Source organism: Rhinatrema bivittatum, chromosome 4, assembly GCF_901001135.1.
Source record: "Rhinatrema bivittatum chromosome 4, aRhiBiv1.1, whole genome shotgun sequence".
Lineage (NCBI taxonomy): Eukaryota > Metazoa > Chordata > Amphibia > Gymnophiona > Rhinatrematidae > Rhinatrema > Rhinatrema bivittatum.
This window is the reverse complement of record NC_042618.1, coordinates 53,503,098-53,529,039: the sequence shown is the minus strand read 5'-3', so window position 1 is coordinate 53,529,039 and position 25,942 is coordinate 53,503,098. Positions and strand designations below refer to the sequence as shown.

The window sequence follows — 25,942 nt, the reverse complement described above, 5'->3', positions numbered from 1 at the left end:
ATGAATATTTAACAGCAGAGGAGATATAGACAAAAGGTTAGGAAAAAACTGCAATAACTTTTGGATCTGTGGAACGTTTGCTTCATTGGATGGCACTACAGATTAATTCTGGGATAATTATACCAATTTTCAATCAATATCAGATCAAGGTAATGATATCACAGATTTGGGCATAGATAAATTGTTACCATGTAGGAAAGCTTATAACAATGAAGAGAGATGTAAATTTGTGATTTGTTCTTGAATATAATAGAAAACACAGACAGAGCAGTATCCCTCTTTTTCCTTGCTTACCGTGTTTTTCTGTACCTCTGCTTCTGCCTTCCTTTCTAGAAATGTGTGCTGTAACTGACCAGTCCTAACAAGAAAAAGAACACACTAATTATTCTACAAAGATTGCCTCCTTCTGATACCTGATGAAGAGAAAGGGTCTGGCAAATGAAGGGAAATCACAGATTCAGGGACTTAATTTACAATTAAGCACTTTTAACCAACTTGCCTCAAACTGTAGCGCATAGAAGATATATTCTGTGTAGTTTAAATAGAAATTAGGATCAAACAAGCTGTAGATGATACCTATTTTATTGGACCAACATCATATATCTGTAACTAGCTTTAAATTAGTCCAATAAAACAGGTATTGCCTACAACTTGTTTTCTAACCCTTATTTCCCAATATTCAAGTAGACTAATATGGTAATCACATTCTGGTAAAAATCAAACTGTGACAGACCAAACCATTAATGGATATCCAAATAATTGATTGAAGGAAAGGAATAATTGAGATGATCTGGAAGGAGAATGTATTCTGTTTGTAATAGGTTAAAGCTCTCTTAAACTCCTACACTCATTAGACTGTATCACGGTCATTATGATGAGGCTTTGGTTTAAAAATAGGTAGCGTAATTGTTTGATGAAGATGGAACGCCGTAACCACTTTTGGAAGGAAAGTAGGATGAGTGCGGAGAGTGACCTTGTCATGGTAAAATTCTAAGTAAGGAGAATAGTGAATCAAGGCTTGTAGTTCACTTACTCTCCGTGCTGATGTAATTGCAACAAGAAAAACAGTCTTCCAGGTTAGGTATTTTATGTGGCAAGAGTCTAAAGATTCAAAAGGAGAAGCCATGAGCTGCTCGAGCACAACGTTTAGATCCCATGGTACAGGAGGTTTCGTTACTGGTGATCTTAAGTGTAGCAAGCCCCGCATGAATCTTGAGATTAACGGGTAATTAGAAATTGGAAGACCATGATGATAGCGCCTTTGCAGCGTTTCACCACTAACAATCTCAGTCTTCGCAATCACCAATCTTCGCAATCACCCGCTCAACAAACACCTCATTCAACCGCTCAACCACCACTCCCAACAGATCAACAACCATCGCACCCAAATGTCAAACAACCTAACACTTCACTAACACTACTCAACACTTTTGAGCTCACATCCACTCTAGAAATAGAGAATATTCTCAAGAAGATAAAACCATCCTCTCATCCATCAGACCATATTCCATACAACAAACTGTGTCTGATCTCCAACACCATAGCCAAACCTTTAGCAGACATTATTAACTGCTCCTTCTCTCAAGGACATGTCCCGAACCAACTCAAGTTAGCCATGCTCAAGCCGCTCCTCAAAAAACCTAACTTACCCACCTCAGACCCAGCAAACTTTAGACCCATAGCAAACCTCCCGTTGATTGCCAGAGTTATGGAGAAAGTTGTAAACAAACAACTTACAGAATATCTTGACGAAAACAACATCCTCACCTCAAACCAATTTGGCTTTCGTAAGTCTATGAATACCGAATCATTATTAACATCATTATCAGACACTATCATTTTCAACCTAGAAAAGGGCCAACCTTGCCTCCTCGCTCTCCTTGATCTTTCATCAGCATTTGATACCGTTAACCACTCATGCCTCCTGCAACGCCTAATAGACATTGGCATTACAGGAGTAGTTTTTAACTGGTTCAAATCATTTTTGGAGAACAGAACATACAAGGTCAAGATAAATAACAAAGAGTCCCACACCATCGAATCCAAAAGGGGGGTACCACAAGGATCATCCCTCTCCCCGACTCTTTTCAATATTTATCTACTCCCACTTTGTCAACTTCTCACTAACCTTAAGCTAAGACATTACCTATACGCGGATGATATTCAAATCCTCATCCCTATAGAAGATTCCATATACAAAGCCATATCATTCTGGAATAAATGTCTGTCAGCTATCAACAATCTACTCACCAGCCTCAACTTGGTTCTAAATAAAAACAAAACTGAAATCCTCATTATAACTCCGGAAAACTATACCCCTTCCTCACATTCTAACACTAATCAACATCCGGTCACCACAGGGCTCTCCACCACACAACAAGTTAGAGATCTGGGAGTCATCATAGACAACAGACTCAGTCTCAACAAATTCGTCAACAACACAACAAAAGAATGTTTCTTTAAACTTCAAACATTAAAGAAACTCAAACCTCTCCTCCTATACAGAGACTTCCGCATGGTTTTACAAGCCATCATACTCCCAAAGCTGGATTATTGTAACTCTCTCCTCCTAGGCCTTCCAGCATGCACCATCAAACCACTTCAGATGGTCCTGAACGCCTCTGCAAGAATTCTATCAAATGCCAAAAAGAGAGATCATATCACCCCAATTCTCCACCATCTCCACTGGCTTCCAATTAAATACAGGATCCAGTTCAAGTCTTTAATGATGATACATAAGGCCTTACACAACATCGCACCTCTCAACCTAACATTCCAAATTCAATTACACACATCTGTGAAACCAACCAGAAGCGCCTATCAGAACAGACTAATCACACAACCTGCGAAATCCGTTCTGAGGAAACGTGCATTATCCACAGCGGGCCCTTCACTTTGGAACTCGCTCCCTCCAGACCTTCGTTTGGAACCATGCCACTCTACATTTAAAGGGAAACTTAAGACTTGGCTTTTCAAACAAGCTTTCCCCTAGAGCCAAGAACACGAAGAAAAAGTCTTTTCAAGCCCACAACGAGTTATTCAGATCTATTTTTTTCTTCCTTTGTTAATCAGAAATTTACACATGCTGACTTCAATGTAAAACTTATTACTTTGTTTTTGTTCAATGTAAAACTTCTTTTATTCTGTTCTATGTAAACCGCTATTTGTAGCGATAGTTACTGTTCTTTGTGAACCGGGGTGATATGTATATTATACAGGAACCTCCGGTATATAAATTAATTTAAATAAATAAATAAATGTACACGAACTGAAGCGTACGCTAGACCGGAGAGGTAGAGCGTATGAAGGTATTCAAGTAGCTGAGTCGATGTAGATGAAAAGGGGTCAAGGTGTCATGTTTGCACCATTCTGCGTAACGATGCTATTTCCCCGCATAGTTATATCTAGTCGAGGGTTTTCTCGACGCGAGCAGTAGGTCTTCTAGATTTGCAGAGAGGCCCAAGTGGTTTAATACTTGCCTTTCAACCTCCATGCTGTCAGATGGAGGGATTGGTGCATTGGATGGAGGAGGGAGCCTCCGTCGTGGGTGGTTCTCCAGGGGAATCGGTGGACGTATGGAGAGTCGCATGAGATACGAATACCATGGTTGTCTTGGCCATGCTGGAGCTATAAGGATCAAGTCTGCTATGTCTTGAATGCATTTTTTAATCATTTTGGAGATTAGCGGAATGGGTAGATAGGCGTATAGCAAGCCCTCCATCCATGGAATGAGGAAGGCATCTGGAGTGTAATGAAGTTTGCTTCGGTAAATTGAGCAAAAGGTCCGTGTCTGTTGATTGCTTTGAGTTGCAAAGAGATCGATTGTTGGGAAGCCCCAGTGTTGAAAAATGTTCTGAGCTACTTTGCGATTCAAGGTCCATTCGTGTGGATGAAAAATCCTGCTGAGTCGATCCACTGTGATATTGTCCAGTCCCGGTAGGTAAGTGGCGTGAAGTGTCACTTCGTTTGCATTTGCCCAAAAAAGTACACGAAGGGCTTCCCGACATAGTGTCCATGAACCGGACCCTCCTTCTTTGTTTATGTAGAACATTGCAACTTGGTTGTCTGTGTATACCATAAGGCTTTTGTGCCTGACTTGAGGAGAGAAAGTTTGCAGTGCTCTCCAGATTGCACGAAGTTCCAGGAGGTTGATCTGGAATGTACTCTCTTGTGGCGACCAGCAACCCCGAGTTTTGAGGTCCAACAGATGGGCTCCCCAACCCTTTCTGGAGGGATCCGTCGTGAGTGTTAGCTGATGTGGAGGTAATCAAAAAGGAGCTCTTGAGAAAAGGTTGGTGGGGGATATCCATCACTGCATATCCATGCGCATTTGTTTGGTGATCTGGATTTTGGAAGAGAGGGGTTGCAGGAACTGTGACCATTGATTCTTTAGGCCCCATTGTAGACATCGCATGTGTAGTCTTGTAAATGGGACTACATGGATTGCCGCTGCCATGTGACCTAGTAGTTGGAGGATTTGACGTGCCGGAGCATGGGATTGTCTGAGTAATCTGTGAGCTAGGGCAGAGAGAGTTTGAATTCTGTCTCTTTTTTTTGAGTCAATGAGGGCTCCAATGTCTGGGTTGGTTGTGTCAACGAGGGCCCCAATGTCTGGGTTGGTTGTAGATTGGGTTTCCTGATAAATTACGAAAAATCCAGAGTCTGTAGACAATTGATCGTTTGGATTGTGTGTGCATGAAGAGTGGCTGGATCCGAAGCCACTAACAGCCAATTGTCCAGATAGGGAAAGATTTGGATCAATAGTTTTCTGAGGTGAGCCACCACCACCACTAAACATTTCGTGAAAACTCTTGGGGCTGAAGAAAGGCCAAAGGCAGGACCTTGTATTGGTAGTGCCCATTCAGGGCCTGGAAAAGCAAATGTTGCTTACCTGATGTAACAGGTGTTCTCACAGGACAGCAGGATGTTAGTCCTCACAAATGGGTGACATCGAGGATGGAGCCCTGTACGGAAAACTTTCAACAAGCTTTGACTGACACTGGTACACTGGGTGCACTGAGCATGCCCAGCCTGCAATTATCCCTGTGAGCCACAGGTGTCTCCCTCAGTCTCGTCTTATAGCTAAAAAGCGCAAGCGAAACTAAAATAAAAGTATACAGACCCAACTCCGCGGGGTGGCGGGGCGGGTTTCGTGAGGACTAACATCCTGCTGTCCTGTGAGAACACCTGTTACATCAGGTAAGCAACATTTGCTTTCTCACAGGACAAGCAGGATGGTAGTCCTCACAAATGGGTGAGTACCGAGCTGAGGATGCCCGGGAATGCACCAGATACACCGCAGATGCGCAAAGGCGTAACGACTGAGGTGGAAATGGGAACGGAGGGCATCCGCAACACCATAATGGGTTCGTGGAAGGATGTTGGGTAGTGAATTGAAAAAAGTAAGAGTAGGCGGACTGGCCAAACATGGAGCATGCCGGCTAGTCAAATGTAAGCAATAATAGGCTGCGAAGGTATGGAGAGGACTCCAGGCTGCAACCTGATAAAAAAGTACAAGCAGCAGTAACCAAAGGGAAGCTGTTAAGGCTAAGACGGACACAACAGTATGTGGATACCCACAGTGTTGTAGTGAAATGTCTGCTTGTTGGTAGGAAAGGAAATATAGACCACTTAATCAGAAGGATTAGGTCTGTGTGGCCACTGGAAGTAGCAGCTTGACCCTTGCATGAAGGAAAGAGTCAAGTGGAATTCACATGGAATGCAGTGCAATGTAGATAGAATGTAAGCGCAGCATTACTGTCCAGGAATGTGGAAAACCCAGTCTCTCCCTAGGGCGAGAGAGAGAGGTTAGGAAAAATTAATAGAGTATTTCCTGAGGAAAGGAGATACAACATCTACCTGAAAAGGATAGAAAGTTGAATGCGTAGAACTACTCAGTGGCAGAGGAATGGAGTCAGGTGAGTATGGAAAGAGTGCATAACTCACGGACCCTGCTGGCAGGAATGACATTAAGAGGGAAAGAAGTTCCCTTGCCAAACTGTGGAAGAGAGGAATGGAAAGGCTCAAACGTAGAATGTATGAGACTTATAAGGAGAATATATATGTTCATTCCGTGATTAGAGAAATAGAGGCGGCTTGATCAGTGGATAATCCATGGTAAGCCGACTCAGAGAGGATTACCGAAAACGGGAACCCAACTCCCAAAACGATACACCTCCTAAGAGAAAGGTGTATCTATGTGGAGGATGTCTGGAGAACAGAATCCGAGGGAGTAAGAAAAAATGGTGGAAAAGTAAAAGGGGTAATACCTCTTTTTTTTTTTTTTTTTTTTTAGCGTCAGGAGGTAAAGCCTGCCATATTAAACGGCAAGATTTATGTTTAGAAGGTTTTGTGACGCTACCAGAACCTAAGAACATCAGTAAGTCTATGATTTGGGACTGACTGGTGAGAGAATAAAAGGTTACTGATATGATGGATTGAGAAGTATGGGAAAGCATACTGATCTCAGTCAGGGAGTGGGGAAAAGAATACTGAACCCCATCCCAGTTCAACATTAGAAGAATGCTGGCTACGAGAGGCAGCAGAAGAGATATATTGAAGAGGCCTTTGATGGAAGAAAAGGCATCTAAGGGAACGCATAGGAAACATGTGCAGGGAGCAGAACCTGTGCATCGTATGGAATGATGCAGACGCCGAGGAAAGTTTAGTTAAACTCAGCGTTAAAAGATTTGCCCTGTACACATGTAATTGAGACCATTCGAGAGGATAGAACCTACGTGGAGAAGGTCTGATAGAGCGTTCATTAAATCTCTTAGATATGTGGCCCAAGGACGCATGAAGTGAACAAGGGCCAAGGGTAGAGCTGCGCAGCTGTCTAGCAGAGCAGCTAAGAGGTAATGCGTGCTTATGAGTTGGAAAGCACATTGTCCCTATGCTGTCTGTCTGTATGCACAAAGAATTGTTGCAAAAGCAGTATTGGAAGGCATAAGGGCATAACTCATGGGTGCAACGTCCAGGAAGTTTATGAGAAACTGTGCTGGAGTGCAATAGATGCATAATGGGTTGACAGCTTTCAGGAGAAACTTTATAACCCTAAGGAATTGCGAGCATGAGTCGAAGGAGACTAGGTCCTAGTTCGAACTGGGATAAGAATCAGGGACGAAAGCAATGAAACCACTTAGGTCCATTGAGTATAGAATGTCACTGAATATAACCCATAGCAGTTTTGAATTATGAGAAAAATGCATAGTGGGAAGAAACCCCATAGCCCAACCATGAAAAGTTGAAAGGCTGAGGTTATGGAAAATATGCGCAGGGACATATAACAATGTATCAGAATGTCTGTGCGCATGCTGGACAAGAGGGTCTTAAGACTGTGGTGTCCAGAAGTGTTACAGAAGGGATTTATGGCAGTGACAGTAATCCCAGTTAGTAAATGTATAGTGAGTCCTGAAAAAAGTGAGAGCTCCTTGCATGTACTGAAAGTGGTTAGCAGTAGTCTATGCAAGGAAAGTGAATGATGTTACACTCCGCAGAGAAAACAGCATTCACCAACAGTGATGCAAGAGACAGTTCACTTACCGAAGCTGGTGCCAGCGGCAGAGCTTGGGGTTGTAATGTTGACTCACCATAAAGCACATAGAAACATTAAAATAATGTACTTACTGCAGTATGGAGTGATGGTAACTAAAGATACCATTGTACCTGTGACGTCTAAAGAAAGTTGGATTTTCTTAGGTCCAGGATGTGCGGAGAGTAACTATTTTCTGTTAAAAGAAAGAATAGTGCAATTAAAACTCCCCAACCCCCCTCCCTTCTCCCCTCTGCACTTCGTAGCGCCTGGGGGAGTGTACCGGGACTTTGGTACAAGGTGGGGTGGCCGCTCTGATATCTGACCAGATGGGAGACCAGGAGGTGTCCCAATGGAGGATATCATGTAGGCTCCTGCAGGTGTGTGAGCGGTAAGTGGTACCCGCATTTCTGTATGCTGTACAAGGAGACACTGAGACCTGTGGCCAGGCCTCAAGGTGGACTTGTACATGGGGCAATGGTTGCTGAATCTCATGTTTAGCAGATCAGCCAATGCAGCTGGACCTTGGTTGGGAGGGAACCAAGAGTCAGAGCATTGGTCGGCACAGGGACTTGTTACTGACAAGAGAAGAAGCCCTGCTGCAATCCCAAGAAGATAGAGGGGTTCTCCTGATATTGTGGCTAACATAGCTAACATAGCGATATGTGACACTAATACAGTTCTAAAAGGCACATGACCCAGAACTTTTCGAACCACGGTCCGAATGGGAGAACACAACTCTATGGGAATGCCGCCGAAGCGGGTACTTACCATCCGACGTGGATCGCCGCAAGACAAGCCGGTGAAGATTGTTGACTCCGACGGTCTCCGGAGTCCTCGAGGGTAAGGCCGGGGACGTAAACGTCCATCTCGCTCTGAAACCCGGTATGGTGGCACAGGTACAGAGGAGACAGGCCAGGCGTGAGTGGCGTTTAGACTGCTAAGTGTAACAGATGGCCATAGTCCCACACCACTTGACGGTGGGGCACGCCAGGAACAGAGGAGCCCTAACGGAACTCATGTTCCCTTCCCTCGTCCCAGCGGCTCGATGTGTCGTGATGCCAATGCAGAAGCTGTCGGACCTGGATCCGGAAGTTCTGGATCACCAAGGACTGCCAAAACTGTAGGAACAGTGCTGATGGCAGTGGTGATGTCGCTCTGCCCGAGCGTTGTCCAGCCTGGAGAAGGATGGCACCGATGTGCTGGATGGCGTCAGCAGCGGACGATCACGATGTCAGCGATGATGGGTGCCACGGTGCTCGGCCCGGTCTTTCCCCAGCGCCGAGATGGAAGCCCTCGTCGTCCTGGAAGGCGATCGATGACGAACTGTCAGCACGCCTGCTCTGCTCCTGACACAATGGAGTGTCTTAAGCTAATACGGGGCTTAAAAAAGAACCCAAAGCGTGGAGCAATGTGAGGAGGCGAGGGTATTATGTGGCGGTGCTATGTCGGTATTGACGATATTGAAGGCAACCTAAGGGGCTTCGAGGATATCATCAAAATGGGTATAAAAAATCATCGATGACTGGCCAGGAGAATGATGACAGTGACGGGCACTGACAGCAGTGGCATAGGTATCTTTGAAACGATGTGGAATCGAATAATCGAAAAACATTGCCGTTATTGAAAAAGATACCGGCATCGACTGAGTCGAAGTCGAATCAATAGGGCGTCAAGGACACCGAAGGAAAACGGAGGTGTCGAGGGCATCGATGCATGGAGGCGGGCATTTATGCCGTTTGTGGCATGGCCACGGGCATCAACTATAGGGCCACAGACGTTGACGGTATCGATTTGGACAGACTCAGATTTCCAAGTGTACATGGCATCGGTGCCCCAGACACGTGTGTCGGTGGCATCGATATGGACACGTATGGAATCGATGGCATGGATCTCCCAGTCGATGAATTCCATCCCGGCATCAACGCCAGTCCTGGAATCGGCATGGGCATCGATGCCAGCCATAAGGCTGGCATTGGCATCAACGCCCATCCACGGAATCGAGCCGGCATGGATACCCACCGATGGGACCCACCTGGGCATCGAATTTCACCGATGGGAGCAGCCTGGCATCGACTGCCCTCGATGGATGCATTGTAACATAGATGCCCATGGATGAAACACCTGGGCATCGGTGTCCATCGATGCAAAAGGACCTGGCACCGATGCCATCGACGGACGGCCATCCGGCACCAATGCCATCGACGGACAAGCCATCCGGCACCGATGTCCATCGATGGGGACCATCCGGCACCGATGTCCACCGATGGGGACCATCCGGCATCGATGCCCACCGACAAATCGATGTGGCACCGATGCCCACCGATGGAAAAGGGCTGGACATCGGTGGGGAGGATGGGGCATCGATGGCATCCCCAAAAGGGGGGGTGGCATCGATGAAGTGACCCTGGGATCGTTAAAAAGTGTCTCGGGCAGCGGTGGCGGCGACCCGAGTATGCATGGCAGTGACTAACAGCGTGTGCGTCAATGGCATGCATCCGGGTAGGGACGGCACCGAGGAAGCCCAAGGAAAAAAACAGTGCGTAGGAGGAAAAAGCCTGGTAGCACTGAAAAGCAAAAAACATGGATAAAGGCATCAGGGCACCGTGGGGGGAGGGGCGCTGATGACATATAAAAGCCCAGGGCGGTTTAGGAGGGTCCCGGTGTAGCGATAGGGTATCGACTGCGTGAGGGTACCAGGGAACGAAGGACTTGAAGCTACAGAGGTCCTAAAGTTAAGGAAAAAATCCCTACCCCACTAGCATAAGCAAGCAGAGTGTCACAGAGATACTCGCAAGCTGTTTAAAGCTAACTGAAAAATGGGGGAAGGGAAGGCTTCAGTCAGTTAACAGCCTTAAGATAGTGACAGGAACCAACCGAAAAATAAGAATTAGTACTCACCGAGCGTCGTAAAAACGTACGCGGAGGGAGACCTGTGCAGGGAAAAGTGTTTTTTGAAGTGAAAAGTTAAGTGTTTCCATGAGGTAATTAGTTAAAAAAATCCTCACAGAGCTCCAACCGCTATGCTGACTGCAGAGCGGAAAAAAGAAGACTGAGGGAGACACCTGTGGCTCACAGGGATAATTGCAGGCTGGGCATGCTCAGTGCACCCAGTGTGCCAGTGTCAGTCAAAGCTTGTTGAAACTTTGACAGAAAAGTTTTCCGTGCAGGGCTCCATCCTCGATGTCACCCATTTGTGAGGACTACCATCCTGCTTGTCCTGTGAGAACAAAGGTATCGCCACGAAGAAGGGTGTATGAGTATATGGGAGTAAGCATCCTTCAGGTCCATGGAACAAAATGAATAGTCAGTCGTTGGGTTGTGGAAGGAGCAATATGTTCTTGAGAGAGGTCATCTTGAACTTTTCTCTTTAGATGTGTTTTTTGAGGTTCCGTAAATCTAAGATTGGACGAAGGCCTCCGGACGTTTTTGGAATGAGAAAATAATGGGAATAGAATCCTTGATTTCGTTTTGACAGAGGAAGTTTTTGAATGGATTTTTGGATATGTAGATTCTTTATTTCTGCTTGAAGATAGGAAGCATGAGATGATGTTCCTCTGGGATGTTAGCAACCTGCTCCCCAGAGGGGAGGAGTTAGCAATCTGTTAGGAATCTGTTGTTTGGTGGGAGGAGCAAGTAGATATGAGTTAAAGACCTGGTCCCCAAAGGGGAGGAGTTGGCAATCTGTTGTGAATCTGGCTGCTGGATACTCCCGTTGAAGGAGGAATTAAGTCTATTAGCAATCGCCCCGCCAGGGGGCAGAGTAGCACTCTGTTATAGATCTTGCTAAGGAGTAGCAATCTGTTAGTGCTCTTCTCTTCCAAAGGGAAGGAGTAGCTACTGTTATGCTTGTTCCTGTAGAAAGATGAACCAGCAACCTGTATGATCCCCACGGAGAGATAGCTATCTGATATGGATCAGCTTCCATAGAGAGAGGAGTAATGGTCTGATGTGGGTTGGCTCCCACAGAGTGGCAAATGATAATACTGCTCTATCAGTGTAGGAGTAACACTTAGTAGAAATAGTGAATCCCTGGGCTGATGGCAGATGACAGCGCCCTCAAGTGGAGAACCTGAGAGGGACCACCGGCTAGGCTGGAGTATTGAGACAAACACAGATAGTTCTTTTATTAGATTGGAAGTAGAACCACCGGAGGTGGCAGTAGTGAGCTGATGTGCCCGGCAGGGCTGAAGTCCTTCTGATACTGGAACAACGATCTCTGGGTTGGTGAGCTGTAAGGAGAGACTATAGGCAGTGAGTAGACAGGGTATGCTGGGCATAACCAGTGGTAGATCTACAATTGTGAGTGTATCTCTGTAGTGTCCTCTGTATGCAGAGAGTCTTCAGTATACAGGAACAGGAGCCGCAGGCGAGTACTAGTTTCTGTAGGCAGTCTGAAATAGAACTCACAATAACTGTGTATGGGATGGCTTCTGGAATAGAAGAGAGGCTAGAAGAGATTTAGGAACATAGGCCCTCATGGAGCAAGTACCGGTTCCTATAGTTAATCTGTAATAGTAATCCATAAGATATAGGTATGCGATATCTTCTGAGGAAGAAGAGAGTATGAGAAAGGAATTAGGAACACAGGCCCTCGTGGAGCGAGTACCGATTCCTATCTGCAATGGTAACTCACGATCTCCGTACCTGCGATAACAACTTAGACTGAAGGGAGCCTTAGCGATTAGGAACAATGGCCCTCGTGGAGCGAGTACCGGTTCCTGTCTGTAATAGGACTCACTGTGTTCATGTCTGCGATCGCCTCCAGGCAATAGGAGTCTTCTGAATCTTCGGGAACGTAGGCCCTCGAGGAGCGAGTACCGGATCCCGTCCAACAATCTGAAATCAAGAATAAGGGAGCGGGTACTCCTGGTAGTTTGAAAAGGCCGAGCAGTGGAGAAGAATTCCCCTAGCTGACTCGGAACACAGTTGCAAGTAGCGTGGACTGCTGAAGCAAGTCCCGTTGGAGTTCCTTGCTAACTCACTTGTAGTTAGCAAACAGACCTTTTAAATTGAAAACGGATGACGTCATTATGGGGGGACGCCCCTGAGGTTCGTGCCCTAGCTGGTCCAAAGTCTGGAGCGCGCACGCGCCCTTACATCATCAGGAACATGGCAGATCCGTAGAATCAAGCCAGTCCGGGGATACCGGGACCAAGAGGCGGAGAGAAGCCACGGCTCCATCTGTCCATCTGAGACAAAGGGAGTCGCCACAAAGGTAGAGAGGGTGGAGCAAGGGCGAGAATAGGCACGAACGCAACATGGGAGGAGGGACATAGGGAATTTCTGGAGGAGTTATGAAATTTAGATGATAACCAACACCCAACGATCGGTAGTGATTGCTATCCAGTTGGTATAGAAATGCTGTAGGTGGCCACCTATGAATAGCGGTGGGAGCGGCTCAGGATAGCTCAAAAAGCCGGTGGCTATTTTTGAGGACGTTGTTGTCGAGAACGCCCACGAGATTGGTGAGGTTGAGACTGGAAAAGTTGCTGACTATATTGTTGAGGACGATAAGGATGGAAAGGCCTGAAAGATGTTCTTGGGTATGACTTCCTTCTAAAGTTAGGGTAGAATTTCTTGTAGGAAGTGTGAGGATCTGTTGGTGCTGTAAGTGAAAGCACAGCAGAATTTTGTTCCTTCAGAAGTGCTACAGTTTCAGCAAATTTATTGCCAAAAAGATTAATCTCCCATGCAGGGAATATCAGCTAATTAATCATGAACGTCCTCTATTCTACGAGCTGCTATTGTTGCGGAGGTACATCATGAGGTAGACTCGAAGGATTCATAAACTGTCCTGAGTAAATGTCAAAGTCCTTCCTCCATGTCAGTGAAGGGTTGTGGCAAACAGTTATCAGAGGCTAGACAGAGTGGACACAATTTTTGGAGAGTCTCGAAGAGGTATTGGATTATGTAAAACTGATGATGTTCAATTTTGGTGCTGAGCATCGTGGAATGATACACCTTTCATCCGAAGTCATCCAAAGATTTATGGTTTTACCAGGTGACAAATTAGCATGGAGTTTTGATTGCTTTGCTCTGGAGAGGGCAGACTCTACTACGATAGAGTTATGAGGTAATTGCTTGAAGTCATAAAGAGTGGAGTTGCGCATTCTATATTTTAAATCCATTTTTCTAGATGTGGGTCCAGTAGAAAAAGGTCTTTCCCAGATCTTGTGACGTACCGAATTAAACTGTGTGAGGGGGTAAAGCTGTGGGCTCTGGTGGCATTTCAAAATTTTTTAGAATGCCTAGAACCTCTGATCCGGGATCTGGAATCTTACCAGTTTCTATATTTAAGAGGCCTCCCACCTTCTCAATAAACTTTGCATAAGTTAAGTCTTCTGGTGGGGAATAGGGCTCTGGAAGACCTTCTGGAGGGTCAGAAGGCATGCCCGTGGATGAACTTGGTGACGATGTTGACCACTGAGAGTTTGGGCTATCTGGATGTTCCGGAAGCGGAAGGGACGTAGGTGGTTGAGTTGGTTGTGAAGGACCTGGTGCATCTGGCAGTGAAGATGGAGTTGAAAGTCGGGGGTATTCGGATTGTAAATCCTGAAAAAACGTATTGAGTGCTTGAGATATTTGAAGCATAGCTTTTGACGCCAGATGTGGCTGCTGCTGCAAAGGGCGTGGCATTTGCAGGAGTGCTGCCAAAAGCAGGTCTTGAGATGCTGTCTTGTTAGGCTTAAGTGGCTGCACTTGGGGGGATTGTGGTCTACTATGTGACCCTGATGACCAACCTGATATGGAATTATCACTGAGTGAAGGAGCTCTGGAGGAGTCAGATCCTGTAGAGAGTTCAACTTCTACTTCAGAGAGTCTTCATCTGGTTGGCCTGAGGCAAAAGAAAGGAATGGAGCCTGAAGTATATGCTTGGTCTTCAGGGTCTTTTTGTGAGGTTGTTCTACCCTTGGAAGCGGTGTATGCTTCGAAGGAGTCGTATGCGCCGGTGTTATAGGCTGCGCCGATGCACCGTGGGGCGTCAAATATCTATGGTGCTTCGAGGTGGGGGGGGGGGCACCGATGCGTCGTGTTTTGAAATTTGTTGACGCTTTGGCTCTTGTCACATCGATTTTGTTTTTGGCGCGTGGAAGTGAACGGGAACAGGTCCCTGTATCCCAAGAGGCTCATGAGGGGATTTATGAGGTATACCCTCGACCCGTTTGCTCGGCGCTTTAGGTTTTCCAAACTTGGCCATTGCAGCCTGATGGTTCCCCGGCTCCAGCGACACAGCGATTTTTGCGGCCTTTCTTGGTTTCTTCGCCGGTCCCGGAGAAGACAGAGTTGAAGGCGATCTCAGATGTGCTATTCTTTCCGCGCGTTGCCTTTGGGCCCGGGGAGATCTCAGACCACAGTCTCTGCACGAGGCTTGGTCGTGATCACGGCCCAGGCATATATAACAATAATTTTGTCCATCTGTATGGACAATTTTGCCACATTGGCAATATTTAAAACCTGATGGTTTGGGAGCCATCACTGCCAGAAAAATTGCATTCGAAAAAAATCTGAAAAATAGCCTGGGGAGGGGGGGGGGGGGGGAAATCACAAAAATGTGAGACGAGGAGGTAGAGAGAAAAAGCCCCGCGTGCTATCGGCTCGCGGAAAAAAAAAAAAAAAAGAGACTGGAGAAAAAAATGGAATCGTGCAGGAAGATGACCGCGCAGGCGCACAGAGTTAAAAACTCGTCACTACCTGCTCCACCTACTCCGGTCACGTCGACGCTCCCCGACAGCATGGCTAATTCAGTCTGCTATCAACGGGAAATAGACAATGTCTAAATTCAGACCATCAGGGGAAAGTGTGGGTAAGCTATGTATCCATTTTTGTTTGTGCTGCAATAGAAGGCAGAAGTCACCCCCCATGGGAAGAGGGGCAGCATACTTCAATGATAAAAAAAAAAAAAAAATCAGAGATCATTAATGGTATGATGTGCCTCTAGCCAGCGTTTAATAAGGGAAGCATTCTCTCTTTGCAGGCAGAGGCAAGAACAGTGTTCTTAGATATGTGTACAAATGCGGTGAAAGGTTTTCCGTACATAAAATAAGGGATACTGAATGATGTAAACAATCCCTATAGTGGAGCAATCAGCTGAAGAGTGCATGAAGGGTGATATTGTCCTCTTGGACTGAAATGCTTGTGTGACCAAAATGGAATATCAATTATCAAACCTCTCCTACTACACTCCCCCTCCCCCCCCCCCCCCCTTTTGACTGACCCTAATACCATGTTACAAGACAAAATTGCTGCCTTGATTACACAAGCCCTTGATGCCCATTTAATTACAAAACAAGAAGCTAATTTTCTTACTGAACCTCACCCTCATATGTCTGATTTTTATATTCTCCCAATTTATTCTTTTAGCACATTCTTATGTGCGCAATTCTGGTCATTTCATTACACCGATTATTCAACTTTCATTAACTCCCTCATGCTTTTTACTTGTCACAATGGATCTTGAATCACTCTACTCAAACATCTCGCAACTTGAAGCCATTGAGTATGTCCACACTGCCCTTCAGAACCGCCCTCATGTTCCACATTTAGAACCTTTCCTAGTTGATTTCACTCGTATTGCCCTCACTCAAAACTTTTTCTCTTTTAACAGGAAGATATATCAATATGTAGGCCACAATGGCCCCTGCCGTCGCCTGTCTTCACTTTTCTGAGTTTGAAACTAATACATCATACCCCTCTGTTTTATGGCCTTGTGTCAAAATTTAGCTCAGATATATTGATGACACATTCATGGTTTGGGATGGATCAGTAATACAATTATACATGTTCCTCACCTTTGTTTCTCTGCATGAGTTCACCCCTCTGAAGTCTCCTTTTTGGATGTGAAGGTATTGTTTGCTGATGGCCAATTTTCTACTATGATTTTCAGGAAAACATGGAATATAAATAAAATAAACAAACCAATAGAATCACATTACTATATTATGGCAGCTATCATCCACGTCATTGGTCAGTTGTTCTGTTTGCAATGATTATGCACCACTCGGGACAAATTCATCAAACAAGTACATACTATGTTTATAAATTTTAGTCAATGTGGCTATACTCCCAAAATTGTGAAGCACGTCTAGAAACGTGCACTATATGTAAACTGCGAATTGCTTGTTAGGAAAGCTCTCTCAATGGATGATGGTATCACTTGTGTCCCGTTTTCTCCAGCCAGCAATCAATGTTCTTCACCAACACTGGGAAGGCTTTTACCCCAACGCAGCCTTTCAAAAACATTTGTGTTTTACCTTTAAACACAGCCATAATCTAAAGGACCTTTTAGTGTCTTCAGAATACCGCACAGATGCATCCATATCCCTCACTTACCAAGGCCACACAGAATGTGGTATTGTAATGTTTGCCAGTTTTCTTTAACTCTCTCTAGTTCTACTGATTCCAGATCAGGGAAGTCCTTCTCCATGCACTTTTCAGCTGATTGAATAATGCAAACAACCCTTTTATTGGAGCAATGTCCATGTTCTTTAATTTATATATGGAAAACCTCTCGCTGCATCCACACATGCATTACAGTGGGAGATATATGGAGTTTCATATTGTCTCTCTCTCAAACACCCCCCCCCCCGGTGTTCAGGACCCCTCTGGCTCAAAATCTCCAGAATTGTATCTCATCAGGACCAGCAGTGAAGTTTGATTTATGCAGGTAACATGGCAACGCGTGCTGCGATCAGCCTTTTGCAAAATTTGGGAGTTATGCACGCAAGTCTTGGCCCCACCCCAGAAGGCCCATGCCTTACCCCTTTTCTGCCTCCTTATTCTTGACATGTGCACAGGTATGTACGCACATACTTCCTGGCTTCTTAAAATTCGTGTGTATGAGGCCAAATAACAACTGAAATGGCCAACATCATAAACCCTGAAAGAACCAAACGAATCAATTCACAAAGACAAAACAACAACCCCTGGTTCAACCCACAACTAAAGGAGACTAAATCCACCCTTAGACGAAAAGAAAAAGACTGGAGGAAAAACAAATGTCAACACTCGAAAGATATCGAACCTACCTTGCCTACTATAAAAGCCTAATAAACAAAGCAAAAAAGGAATACTACAGCAAAAAAAATCCTAAATTCCTCAAATAGCCCAAAATCCCTCTTCAACATTGTAAATAACCTAATCACAGTGAACAACAACAATATCAAACTCCCGCACAAAAGCCTAAGCCAAGACCTCGCAAACTTCTTCAAAAACAAAGTCAACAAAATATCAGAAAAAATAAAGACCACAAACACCAACTCAAACCTGAATAGCCCAGACATCACACCCTGGGCTCACTTTGATCCGATAACAACTACTGAAACAGAGAAGCTCATCAAATCATTGAACCCAGCCAGACACGAACTTGACACAATACCAACACACGCACTAAAAGAAATCTCCCACACCATCGCGCCAACCATCACTACAATTATAAACAAATCACTGGAAGAAGGAGAGCTCCCAGTCAACCTAAAAATCGCCACCATAAAACCCATTTAAAAAAAAAAAAAAGAACCTTGACCCCTACGACCTAAGCAACTACCGACCTATCTCAAACCTTTCATTCCTCGCCAAGCTAACAGAGAAGGCCGCGCTCAAACAACTGAACGATCATCTAGATGCTAACAACATCTTATACCCAACCCAACACGGCTTCAGAAAAAAATCACAGTACAGAAACTCTTCTCACCAACCTACCAAATACTATCCTAAGAGGGTTTGACCACGGACAACGTTACATCCTCATTCTACTCGATCTATCGGCTGCATTCGACACAGTCGAACACAGTACCCTAATCTCCAGACTGTCTGGAATAGGCCTATCAGGAAAAACTCTAAAATGGTTCACATCCTTCCTCCACAATAGATCCTACAAGGTAAACTTAAACAACCACACCTCTGAAGCCATACCTCTTGAAACCGGAGTACCACAAGGATCCTCTCTATCGGCCATCCTCTTCAACATCTACCTATTACCACTCTGCCAACTTCTCTCAAGCCTCTCCATCACCTACTTCCTGTACGTCGACGATATTCAGCTAATCATTCCAGTATCAAACTCCATAGAGAACGCACTAAAAACCACAACCACAACTATCAACAAAATCAAACTCCTATTAAACCAACTAAAACTTTGCATCAACACCGACAAAACCGAATGTATGTTGATTGAAAAAAGCAACTCCGGCGATCATCTGAACCACCCCATTGTCATCGACAACAACTCCATCAAACTAAAAGAACACGTCAAAGACCTGGGAATCTGGATCGACCCCCAACTCAATCTCAAAAAGCACATCACCATGAAAACAAAAGAAAGCTTCCACAAACTATCAATCCTCAAACACCTCAAACCCCTACTAAACCAATCAGACTTCAGAACCATCCTTCAATCACTGATCTTCTCAAGCATCGACTACTGCAATTCCTTTATGATAGGTCTTCCAAAATCAACCCTACACCCTCTACAAATTCTACAGAACGCAACCGCGCGAATTCTCACTGGACTCAAAAGAATAGACCATATCTCACCCGTGCTAAAAGATCTACACTGGCTCCCCATAGAAAAAAGAATCGAATACAAAGCACTATCAATAATACACAACTCAATTCACCCTAACGACTACGATTGCCTCAACTTCCTTTTACAAATCCACCACACTCAACACAACACGAGATTAGCCAATAAAGCACGACTAGAAATCCCACCAGTCACTACAGCCAAACTAACCACCACTAGAAAAAGATCCTTTTCGATAGCTGGACCTCACCTCTGGTACACTCTTCCTTCCAGTCTCAGACTTCAAAACACCACCAAACTATTCAAAAAACTGCTCAAAACCTGGCTCTTCAAGCAAGCATATAAAGACAGGATAGGCTAAACCAACAAAAATAACAACCCCCTGCATTCCTACTCCTCCACCCGCCCTCCCTACCATAATCACCCCCTCTTATCCATTAACCCCCTCCCATACCCAACCACGCTTTCCTCCCCCCTAGAATATCCTCCAACCCAGTACCCCCGCCAATCAACACACTACGTGATCATCTTAACATCCTTTATCACATGCTAATGTATCAGTAAATTACTGTTATTATTATTATTGTTCCCAAGATCTTTTGCTAATTCATGTTTATGTAGCTCCCCTGAATTTCTGTACATATTCGTTATAATTGTAATTCTGTTAAAGTTGTTCTGCTGAATTCAATGTATAGCGTTGTTAAAAATGTGAACCGGGGTGAAGGCCTCCGCCAATACTGCAGTATATAAAAGCTTATAAATAAATAAAAATAAATAAATAAATCTACAAACACTGTTCTTGCCTCCGTCTACAAAGAGACAATTCTCCCCTTGTTAAACATAGCATTAATGATCTCTGCTTTTTTTTTTATCATTAAAGTGTGCCGCCCCTCCTCCCATGGGGTGACTTCTCCAGCCTTTTATTGCAGCATTAAAAAAATGGATACATACCAAACACACTCTAAATTCAGATATTTACTGGTCTGTTTTTGTTTCCCTTAGTTGTTTTTCTTCTACTGCTTCCATTTTACTACCCTCCTTTGACATAGGAGTTCCCTTAGACATTTTTGACAGCTTATTTTCAACACTACAATAGCTGATCTGATGTAATAGTCCAAGTAATCACATGACCACATTCTTTTGATTGGACATAACAGCCTAGAACACATGACATTTTGGCACCCTTTTCAACACACTATACATTTATGTTTATCAGAAGTTCTTGTTTGATGTGCCATTCTATCTTGTCTCTGTGAAATTAAAGCTCCGGTAAGATGTTTAATTTTATGTAATCTTGCTTCTAATTTTGATAATATGATTATGACCACCATTCCCAAACTTTTTATGTTGTATTGGATGCCTATATTGTGTTCTATTTAGTAATTCCTATATTCTAGTCTTATTAAACAGACTGTAAGTCCCTCCCGACACAGCAATCCAGAAACACAGTCCATGTCACCGGACTGCTGATTTGTACTGAAGACATGATGTCTTAGGACACACTATTGCGAATCCAATAAAAGTTTACCTTAAACTGTATTGAAATTTTTATGGACATCTCAGCTCGTTTGACTTCTCCTCCTTTGACTGTTTGAATCACATTTCAGTATCATTATTCTGCCTTCCAAATGCATAGTCATATCTCTAAACTTGGAGGCCCACAAACCTTTTATAATTCTATAAATAAATAAATAAATAAATAACCCACCATCAACATAATATATTCCAGCATGCACACTGCTTATTTTATGGAGGGTTCAGCAAGTAAAACCACTGCCAGTGCCCAAGCTGTGAGAGCTTCAATGACTTATGGAGCGAGCTTCACTTGCACAGATGTAGTTTGACTGCATCTGTCTTTTTTTTTTGGGGGGGGGGGGGGGGCACAGATAAAGGGGGCCGATTCAGCAGTAGCATCCCCAGGTTTTGGAGTAAGAGGTACACCAAACTACACCTATGTTTCAGTGCCTCTGGACCTAGAGAGGCAGAATAGTATACGCTCTGGCGCCATGTTACCACGGCAACCGCAGGCCACCAACCCATTAGTTACAGAAATGTTTTCCTTCTGTTATCGTGAACGTGAGAAACTGCGTACCGGTCACCCCAGGACCCACCTCTAAGAACGGCCCTCATTCCTATTGCTCTCACGGAATCTTCAGTCCTTTACCAACGCTTTCAAACACAACCAGCCTCAAGTAACCACCCATCCCTGCCTTTCCCCTCCCCAACAGCCGTGTGGCAGCGCGCAGGGCACATTGTGGCACAGTGTAAACATGAAATAAAAATACTACTATCTATAATAAAGATAGTTTAAATTTTTTTCCAAAGTCAAGTAATTTTATCCGAGCAAACATTGCTTCTAAACACAAACCTTATTGCTCTCCGCAGCCGGGAAAGACCACGGGACACCATATAAGAGCATGCGCTGCATTATTAGCCACCGCGACACCAAATGTGGCAGACTCCCGGAAGTCCTCGCCTGCAAGTGCCCAGTGACGTCTACGTGTTTACGCGCATGCACAGAGCACCCGCCTTTCCGTAGAGTCATCCAATGGAAACAAGGAGGAAAAGTGTGGTAACTCAGAGTCTGGGACAGCAGGACGCAGATGCTGCTGCTGCTGCTGAAAAATTACTTCCTATAAATTAAAAAAAAAAAACAGCCCAAATTGGCAAGAAAACCCTCCTACTTCGCAACACTGGTGTCTATGCACCGCTGACTACTAACATCTGCTATTGCGCAACACGCATGCTTACTAACAAAACTGCTTTCACGCATCAACCGACCCCGCCTTCCAACTACGTCATACACCCCTCTCCCTGTGCGTACCCAGTGTTCTCTTGGGAGTTGGTGGCTAGCATTTGCTGAAAGCAACTACAGTGGGTTTTTTTGTTGAGCAATCTGGGGAGGTACAAATACACGTGCCACTTAGGAGCCACTGCTGATAGTGCTGCATGCACACAACAGAGCTGCCAGCTCCTGTAGTTTGTTTTCTAGCCAGAGTTGCCATGAGTTATTAGGAAAGGAACGGTGGGAAAAAAAACAGAAATCATCATATTGCCTCTATCGCTCCATTATGCGACCACATTTTGAATACCAGGTGCAATTCTGGTAACTGATTCTCAAAAAAACAGAAAAGGTAGAGATGACAAGCAAAATAATAAAAGAGGCAGAATGATTCCCCTATGAGGAAAGGCTGAACGGTAATGGCTCTTCAGAGAGAAGATTGAGGGGGATATAAAATAATGAACAGAATAAAACACAAATTTAAATCAGTTATGTATTCTTTCTGTAATAGGGTACAAACAGCAGGTACAAACAGAAGACTTCAGGCACTTGGTCCGAAAAAGGAAAAGTTTTATTTTTGCTAGCAAAGTAGATGCAGCGAAATGTTGTTCAGTAAAACTGCATGCCCTCCCAAGCAGGGAGAAACTTTTTATACATTTCACATTTCTTATCTTTTACACATGCGTTCTATACACTGCTGAGCAAGCATATCCCGGCTGAGTGACTGACCCCCTCCTCCTTTCACCCTGGAACTTTCTTCTGTGTTCTGCAGGAGAGGCTGCCGGGACTTGCAGTTCTGGAAATGAATTTGTGAGTCTGCAGCAGTATTGCCCTATACATAATACATCCATTGTTCTAATCATAGCTGTGTGCTCAGCAAGGTTACAGACTTGGCAGGCAAGCAGTGAAAGCATATCAAACAATAAGAGCAGTGAAAGCCAAAAATGAAAACGTGCTGTCAGAGAATTTCTCACTGTCCTAACTATAAGCTTTATTTCAGGCAGTAGACTTTATGAAGCGGGTGGTTCTGGTACATGAAGTCCTGCTGATAGGAGTCTCAGGTTGTCCCCTGTTAGAGTGAAGTCTCCGCCTACTACATTCCCCCCTTTGCTACTTATCATCCTCTATGAAAAGTATCACACCATCACAAGGCAGCTGTGGAGCTGAAAGAAACAGAAACAAGAAAAGTTAGCAAATTGAGGTCTCAGAGGGGGCCCTAATTTCCCAAACAGTCCGGTGGTTTCTTCACGGGTTTGAGACGGATGCGCCCCATTGGCTCCACCCCCCTTTGTAGCCCATCTTGACATGAATGGGAAGGTGGCCCAGAGTGAAACAAGGGGATGGTTTAAACAGGCTCTATAGGCTCAGAGGTAGGCACAGAGGAATACATGTGCCGTGACAGGAGCTGCATGGTGGTTTTGTGTTCAGCAATGTCCTCCATCATCCGACGAAGGCGGTTGATTAAGAAAGGAATAATGCAGGGTCCTAAAAGACAAAACAGAATTAAAATGGCTAGGATAACAAACAAGCTCTTAAATCCACCAATCATGGAAAACCAACCACCGAATCCGTCAGCCCAGTCCCAAGCACTGTTCCACTGCTGGACGGGGACGTGAGCCATCTTGACCATGCGATCAGTGATGTCTGGATAACCTTGCTTTGGTCATCTATCTGCAAACAACAATTAGAGAGGTTAAATTTTCCGCAACCCCCCCCCCCCCCCCCCTTCCTGGGCTAGTAGGTAATCTAAAGCCAGTCTATTTTGATACACAGCAGTCATAATCTTGGTGTTTTGTTTGGCCAAGAGGTTAAGAGCAAAAGTAGTGTCGTTGGTGATGAGCTCCAGAACTGCCTGAAGCCTGATGATCCGATTTAACATGTAAATGGGGGTGCGATAACCGTATGAGCCATCCGCTGCTCATGTGGCGGGGAAATAATACTGGATAATGCGTTCCAGCGGCCACTCATTATCCTTCCAGTCCCCAATTTTCAGGGACGTGGCAGATCTTTGAGCCCGGCCCTTGTTAACGTATACAGGTATTCCTAACTGTTCCCCTGCAGTGAGCGGTAGCAGGAAGAAACTGGGTCGGACAGCACCTAAGATGCAGGTTCCTGCCCAAGCAAGGGGCAGTCGTTCATATGCACGTCGACCGCAGATATAGTAATACCCATCAGGAGCAATCCAGGTGATATTAGTTTATCCCCCCTTCAACCAGGTCTGATTGAGCACCCTGTCCATCCAGAGAGGAGTAGGAAGGGGATCATTATCAGTTTGCCACCAAGAGGTGGAGTTAGGGGTGAAAGTGAGTACTCCGGTGCAAACAGTATCTCCCACCAGGTGAGTGTAGGTGTCACTCGGGTCTTGCCAGGCAGCTGAGCCACAGGTCCTGGCCATGGGATGGAGGGAGATGACAGTGCAAGTGTAACATACCTCTAGGAACTAGGGCAGAGAAATGTTGAATCATCATTGTGACATGAAAAGACTGACAATAGAGTGCTGTCTCTTTAAGAGCTGAGGGGGGGGGAAAGGAGATTCAAAATTGGATTGTATTGAGCATGTGCGAACAGATCACTGCTCAGCCTGAACAGAGTTCCTGCCCTGCTCTGAACTAATAAATATTATCTGTGCTGATTAAGGTGAGCAGCCCTCTATAATTGTATTCATGTGTAATGTATTTATGTTAGTTAACATTGTATTGAGCATGTGCGAACAGATCACTGCTCAGCCTGAACAGAGTTCCTGCCCTGCTCTGAACTAATAAATATTATCTGTGCTGATTAAGGTTCTCTTTTCTGGAACCCTGCTGTGGACGACTTGGGAGTAGTTGAACTGTGCACTGTCAGGATTTGAAGCTCTTCTTTCGGATAGAGGCTGCTGTATTGTGGATTTGACAGTTGAAGCAAAGAGCAGTACTGACGCCCTCTTCAGCTCTAAATTCAAATGGACACACAGTAGGATACAATCTGGGACTTTGCTTGTTCAGAGACTGCTTAAGGTCGGGTGCTATATCACATGCTGATTCTGGTTGAAATACTTAACATGAGTTTATGACAAAGTTGAGTTTTCTCTTGTACTATATACATGTGTTTATATGACAAATGCAGATGCTTAGGAAGTGAACAGATTTATTTCAGTCATTCATTCCAGTAAAGATAAAACTGTTACTCACTAAAGAGCGTGTGGATTCATTTCTGATACTGGGTTGGGAATCAAAGTGCAGGTTTCAGACACAAGGAGTCATAAAGAAAATTGAACTTCAAGGGTTACAACAAATTCTGGCGCATCAACGTGGGGCGGTGTTTTTTTTTTTTTCTTCTCTCTGTCTGACCTGCTACTGAGCGACCCAGCATCATTAGTGAAGTGAGCACAGTATTCTCTTTGTTTTTTTTCTCATACAAAATGGAGTATTGCAAGTACTATGATTGTATTCCTGATAGATCTGTTATTCTGAGTTCTGTAAATCCTGAAATATCTTTAGCAAGTGTAGAAGATGCATTAAGCCCAGCGGGTGTAGTTACAAAATTGAAACGTTTAAGAGCTGAGTCATCTGATCAAGTTTTGTGTGAGTTTGAAGAACCGCTTTCTATAATTATTTTAGAAAGAATGAGCTTAAAAGGGGAACTGGACAGTCAGTGGATAATTTTACCTGTCTTAGATGAGACAGTATCAGAACAGAATGTTGAGTCAATGTCCCCTGAAGCATGCACTGACCCACTAGTGAGTGACATACTTTTAGATATGACAGATCGACTTCAAGAAGAATTAGCATATATAGCTGACAGTCATAAAATCAATATTCAAGATCTGAGAAAAAGAACATCCGCTCTCATGATTGAGAGTTTGGGGTCACAAGAAAAAGAAACACGAGATATGGATCAATCACCCCAGAATATATTGCAGACTCCAGTTAAAAGCCGAAAAAGAGTTCCCAAGTGCCAGGATGCTATGCTAACCCAACATCCTGTGGCAGTCAATTCTTCTCAATATTCCATTCCACCAATTTCTATTCCTGCGGATGTTTCAAAGGTTATAGTGGAGCATGTGATCAAAACTCCTAAGGAAATGGGCGCAGAGTTGAATCATACGTACTACAAAATTAAAGTT

General features: G+C 44.5%; 1 long non-coding RNA gene across 1 annotated transcript; it reads right to left on the bottom strand.

The window, feature by feature from the left end:
* Positions 1 to 291: 291 nt before the first annotated feature.
* LOC115089812 lies at positions 292 to 21,770 on the bottom strand. The gene is made up of 3 exons (XR_003856242.1): positions 21,424 to 21,770; positions 16,324 to 16,405; positions 292 to 358 (listed from the first exon to the last, which is right to left on the bottom strand). It is a non-coding gene; the product is annotated as an uncharacterized LOC115089812 (long non-coding RNA).
* Positions 21,771 to 25,942: the final 4,172 nt, after the last annotated feature.